The 5,000-nt window shown below is 69.3% G+C and overlaps 5 non-coding genes across 5 annotated transcripts; 3 read left to right on the forward strand and 2 right to left on the reverse strand.

The window, feature by feature from the left end:
* Window positions 1-1,217: 1,217 nt before the first annotated feature.
* On the reverse strand, window positions 1,218-1,288 carry TRNAG-GCC (transfer RNA glycine (anticodon GCC)). The gene has a single exon. It is a non-coding gene; the product is annotated as a tRNA-Gly (tRNA).
* Window positions 1,289-1,952: 664 nt separating this feature from the next.
* TRNAL-CAG (transfer RNA leucine (anticodon CAG)) lies at window positions 1,953-2,035 on the reverse strand. The gene has a single exon. It is a non-coding gene; the product is annotated as a tRNA-Leu (tRNA).
* Window positions 2,036-2,517: 482 nt separating this feature from the next.
* Window positions 2,518-2,589, forward strand: TRNAD-GUC (transfer RNA aspartic acid (anticodon GUC)). Its single transcript has one exon. It is a non-coding gene; the product is annotated as a tRNA-Asp (tRNA).
* Window positions 2,590-3,219: 630 nt separating this feature from the next.
* TRNAG-UCC (transfer RNA glycine (anticodon UCC)) lies at window positions 3,220-3,291 on the forward strand. Its single transcript has one exon. It is a non-coding gene; the product is annotated as a tRNA-Gly (tRNA).
* Window positions 3,292-3,583: 292 nt separating this feature from the next.
* TRNAE-CUC (transfer RNA glutamic acid (anticodon CUC)) lies at window positions 3,584-3,655 on the forward strand. Its single transcript has one exon. It is a non-coding gene; the product is annotated as a tRNA-Glu (tRNA).
* The last annotated feature ends 1,345 nt before the right edge of the window (window positions 3,656-5,000 follow it).

Consider the following 5,000-nt stretch of genomic DNA (forward strand, 5'->3'; position numbering starts at 1 on the left):
AAAAAATGGAAACCAATACATGTTTTCAGTGCGGAAGGGAGAGAGAGAGAGAGTGAGAGAGAGAGAGAGAGAGAGAGAGAGAGAGAGAGAGAGAGAGAGAGAGAGAGAGAGAGAAAGAGCGAGAGAGAGAGAGACAGAGAGAGATAGGGAGAGATAGGGAGAGAGGAGAGAGAGGGAGAGTGAGAGGGGGAGGAGAGATAGAGACAGAGGGAAAGAGAGAGAGACAGAGAGGGAGGTAAGGAGGGACAGAGAGAGAGAGAGGGAGAGAAAGAGAAGGAGAGAGAGAGAGAGGGAGGGAGGGAGAGGGAGAGGGAGAGAGGGAGAGAGAGAGAAAGTGAGGGAGAGAGAGAGAGAATGAGAGAGAGAGAGGGAGAGAGAAATGGGGGAGAGAGAGAGAGAGAGGGAGAGAGATAGAGAGGGAGAGAGGGATTGAGAAAGACGGCGAGAGGGAGAGGGAGAAAGAGAGAGAGGGAGCGAGAGAGAGGGAGAGAGGGGGGTAGAGAGAGAGAGAGGGAGAGAGGGAGAGAGAAGGAGAGAGAGAGAGAGGGAGAGAGGGAGAGAGGGAGAGAGGGAGAGAGGGAGAGGGAGAGAGGGAGAGAGAGAGAGAGAGAGAGAGGGAGAGAGGGAGAGGGAGAGAGAGAGGAAGAGAGACTCCTTCCCAGGTCAGGACTCCAGGTCCAGGCTGGCGGGCAGCGTTTGGGTCTGGAGCGGGTGCGCTGTGCCGTAAGGGACTCATCGCGATTCAGAACGTGGGAAGGGCCCAAGGCAAGGCGTGATCGTGGAGTGAAGATGAGGATGCCGCTGGTGGGGCCCCTGAAGCTGTGTTGGCTGCGGTGGGTGGGCTGAAGTGACCGCAGGCCGTGTCTAGGAGACGGAGAGAGGTGGGACTTGCGCTTGTGTCTTGTGCTGTCCCCACGGTGACCTGGCAGGAGAACGTGATGGAGGTGTTTGGGGAGATTGCCCGGGCGTGTGGAGCGTTGGGAGGTGTGGGAAGGGGAGGTGACGGGTGGAAGGGTGTGTGAGGGGGAGAAGCGGCCGGTGAGGGTGCTGTTGGGTCCGTAGGAGGCGAGGCGAAGGAGGTGGAGAAAGGGCGGTGGTGGTGGCGAGCCCGGGTGGGGTGTCGTGGGCGCTTCGAGTGGGAAAGGGTGTGGGAGAGCCAGCTTGAGTGAGTGCTGGGAGAGGGAGCGGAGCTGAGGTGCCAAAAGGGGACGTGGTGCTGCATGGGCCGGGAATCGAACCCGGGCCTCCCGCGTGGCAGGCGAGAATTCTACCACTGAACCACCCATGCGCCGCTGCCGGGCCGCCCCAGGTTGGGGCCCCAGTACCTGCTGGCCGCCAGGCGCCGGTCCCCACCCACCCCCTGCCCAGGCCACCGGGCTCTCCCCGCACGCGCCAGGCGCCGACGCGTCCTGGCGACCTGGAGGAGACGCGCCCGGCACGTGGAGGCTCCGAGGGAGACGGGCTGGGCCTGAGGCCTCCCGTGGGGAGGGAAAGAAGCCAAAGGCAAGGTGCAAGGGAGAGAAAGGAAAGCGGGCGGGAAGAAGGGGAGACGGGGACAAAGGACGCAGTGCAAGTTGTGAGGGCGGGAGGGACGCAGGGAATCCTGTGTGGTGCCGCCAGCCCTCAAGCGTCCGGTCCCCTTGGCAGGTGGCGGGGAGTGCAGCCGGCGGGCAAGGCGCTGGCCGGAGCGTGGAAGGCACGGGGGCACTGCGCTGCGCCGTGCGGCGCTTGGCCGGCGGGCGGCAGGGCAGTGTGGGGGCGAGTGGGAGCAGCGCGTTGCAAGGGGGCGCTGCAGGCTCAGCCTCCAGGACGGCCCGCCAGGGCGGTGAAGCGCTAGCGAAGCTCGCCAAGGGCTCCCCTGCTCGTCGGTGAGGTGGGAATGAAGGAGCGTGATGGCGGTGGTGCTGCGGGCTGGGGAGCGTGGGTTCGTGGGGCGGGCCAAAAAGCCGTCGTGTCAGGAGTGGGATTCGAACCCACGCCTCCAGGGGAGACTGCGACCTGAACGCAGCGCCTTAGACCGCTCGGCCATCCTGACGACGGGAGCGGGCGCCTCGTCGCTCGGCTGCCTGGGATCAGGGGCCAAGCCTGGCGTCCTTGGGCGGTGGCCGCGCCTCCTGGGTGGCGGTCTCGCTGTCCGGCGGAGCGGCCGCGCGCGCTTTGGCCGAGGGGGAGCCCCGGCGGCGCACCCAGCGGGCCGCCTGGCCCCCACCCACGACGACCCAGCCCGGGGGCGGGGGGCTGAGCCGCTGCCGCCAGCCTCCCAGCGCGTCTCCTGGCCGGATTGGGCGCCACCGGAGTCGCGAGCGGGTCCGGATCAGGGTCCCGAGCCGCTTGGCTGGCGGTGGTGATGGTGGTGTCCGGATCGCGGTGGGAGGCCGGTGGGTGGGCGTGGGTCGTGGTCGGCGAGGGAACGGGCCCGGCGGGCAGGGGCTGGAGGCGGGTGGGAGCCAGGAAGCCAAGAGCCGAGGTAGGCGACAGCCGTCGGTAAGCGTCGTGCGCCCCAGCCGGCCGTCGCCGTCCTCGTTAGTATAGTGGTGAGTATCCCCGCCTGTCACGCGGGAGACCGGGGTTCGATTCCCCGACGGGGAGGCTGCCGCCCTTTTTGGCCCGTGCGGCCGCCCCCGGGGAGGGGCGCGGGGCGCGGGGCGCCACCTCGTGCCAGGCCGGCCTGCCGGCCGTCGACTGCCCGGCACCCTCCCTTGGGCCCGGCGAGGCTCCTCGTCGCCACCCCGGGCATCTCTGCTCCTCGGGGCCCCCCCGACGTGCGCCCTGCCCTAAGTTCAGGTGTCTTCTGGCCGCCGGCCCACTCCCCGCGACGCACAGGTGCCTGGACGGACGGGGAGAGGCCGCGGCCGTGGCCGAGTCGGCAGCCGCTGGGTGCGTGCCACGCTCTGTGCGAGCAGCGAGGAGCGGGCGCGACCAGGTGGGCCAGGCGAGCCCCGGGGGCCGGCTGCCACGACGAGCCGTCGGGCCCCAACGCTCGGGGCTCGGAGCAGGGAGGAAGCAGCAAGGCAGCGAGGGCGCCCCCGGCAGGCGGTCGGGCCCTCGGGTCGAGAGGCGCTGGGCTCGGGCCGCGCGGGCCGGCCGTGGTCGGCGCTGCGGCAGCGACGGGCGGGAGGGACGTCGAGGAAGGCTTGCAAGCCGGTGGAGGCGGCGGAGGCGGCGCCACGCGCCGGTCGGAGTCCCCGGCCGACGTGCCCGTAGCTGCCCCGCCGGGCAGCGTTGGTGGTATAGTGGTGAGCATAGCTGCCTTCCAAGCAGTTGACCCGGGTTCGATTCCCGGCCAACGCAGCGGCCGGCCCTTTTGCAGGCGGCCCAGGGCCCGGGGCGGGCAGGACTTTGGCCTTGAGGCTGTGTGCGTGGGTGGGAAGGAGGCGCGCCGCGTTTGCGTGTTTGTTTTGAGGGTGCCGCAAGCAGAAAGCACGCGAGGGCGCTGGGATGGCCAGAGAGCGGGAGCGGCGAGCGCTTGCAGGGCGGAGGCTGGCCCAACGAGCCAGGGAGCGGTGCCCCGGGCGCGCCCAGGGCTGAGCGTGGAGGCGCCGAGCTGAGGCCAGGAGGCGTCGGCTGGGCGCCGAGCCCACGCTCCCTGGTGGTCTAGTGGCTAGGATTCGGCGCTCTCACCGCCGCGGCCCGGGTTCGATTCCCGGTCAGGGAAGCCCTTCTTCTTCCTCTCTCTCTGCCCACCAGCCCCCGCGGCGTGGCGGCGGCCGCCACGGGCTCCCTTTTAGCCAACGCCTGTTCGCTCGCTCCTTCCTTCCCTTCCTCCCTCGGCCCGCCGCCCAAGCGGCCACGCGGCCACACGTCCACTGTGCGCCCGCCCGGCGCCCGCCCCAGCCTCCGCGCGCCACCCACTTCTCTTCGCCCGCTCCACACCCCCCGGCGCCTCCCCCTCTTCTCCAGGGCCCCACGCTCGCCTCGCTCCCCGCCCTCCTCACAGCACGACGCGCCAGTGCACCGGGCCGCCTTCGGCACGCCCCAGCGCGCCCACCCGCACAGCCTGGCGTCCTCGCTCCGGCCGGCGCACGTGCTCTGCCCTCTGCAGCCACAGCTTGGCCCCCTGCCGCCACCCGGCTTCCGAAGGGCCAAATCACGCCACCTGGCACCGCCTCTTTCTTCCTGCCTTCGGGGACAGCGGTGGGCTGGTGGGCTGGTGGGGAGCGGTGCCTGTGGGTGGAGACTGGGGCGAGGTCCTGGGCACCCAGAGCGCTGCCCACCTGACAGGCCCCCTGCTCCATCGCCTCTCACCAACCCCTCACGGATGGAGGAAGGAGGCAGGAGTTCCGAGGTCCGAGGTCCGAGGTCCGAGGTCCGAGGTCCGAGGTCCGAGGCAGGAGACAGGCCATGCGTCATAGGCGAGGGGCGGTAGGCGATACCTGAGCCAGTGGGGGAAAGGGCCCAGCCAACCCTTTTGGGTCACAGGCTGGGCTCTGGGCGCCGGAGGGGGAGGATACGCTCTCGTGACACCTCTCAAAGCGCAAAGAGGTTGACCCACGGCAGCGCCGCAGTTCCCACCGGCTATCCTTGACCTCTGCCACTCCCCACTCCTGCCTGAGCACAGATCCGCCCGGGTCTCTCCCCCCCACCCCCAACCCCCACCCCCCATGCACCCCTGCATCCCACACCCGCGATCCCTGATTTTCCAAGGCGGTCTCAGCCATCAGGCCGTTGGCCGCCAAAACTGCCCCCGTGGCGGAGAGCATCACTGACACTCACTTGCACGTCCGCTCCCGGACGCTTTCGTTCAGAGGAGGGGCTGATGCTCGTCGAGCGGCACACGTCTCCCCGATCTCACGTTCTCTGCGTTGCCACCAACGCATGCCCCTGTTTCCACCCGCAACCCACCCCCATCCCCAGCCGGCCCGCTCTCGGGATCCTGCAGCTTTCCATCACCGCCACCAAGTTCCCTCGGGTCCCCTTGGCGGGCAGTTGTGGAGGTGGGTGTTGGGTGACGGCTCGGGAGGAAGTGGTGGGTGGCATTCCACGCCGAACAGGGCAGAGGG

The sequence above is a fragment of the Tamandua tetradactyla genome, chromosome 4 (genome assembly GCF_023851605.1).
Source record: "Tamandua tetradactyla isolate mTamTet1 chromosome 4, mTamTet1.pri, whole genome shotgun sequence".
NCBI lineage: Eukaryota > Metazoa > Chordata > Mammalia > Pilosa > Myrmecophagidae > Tamandua > Tamandua tetradactyla.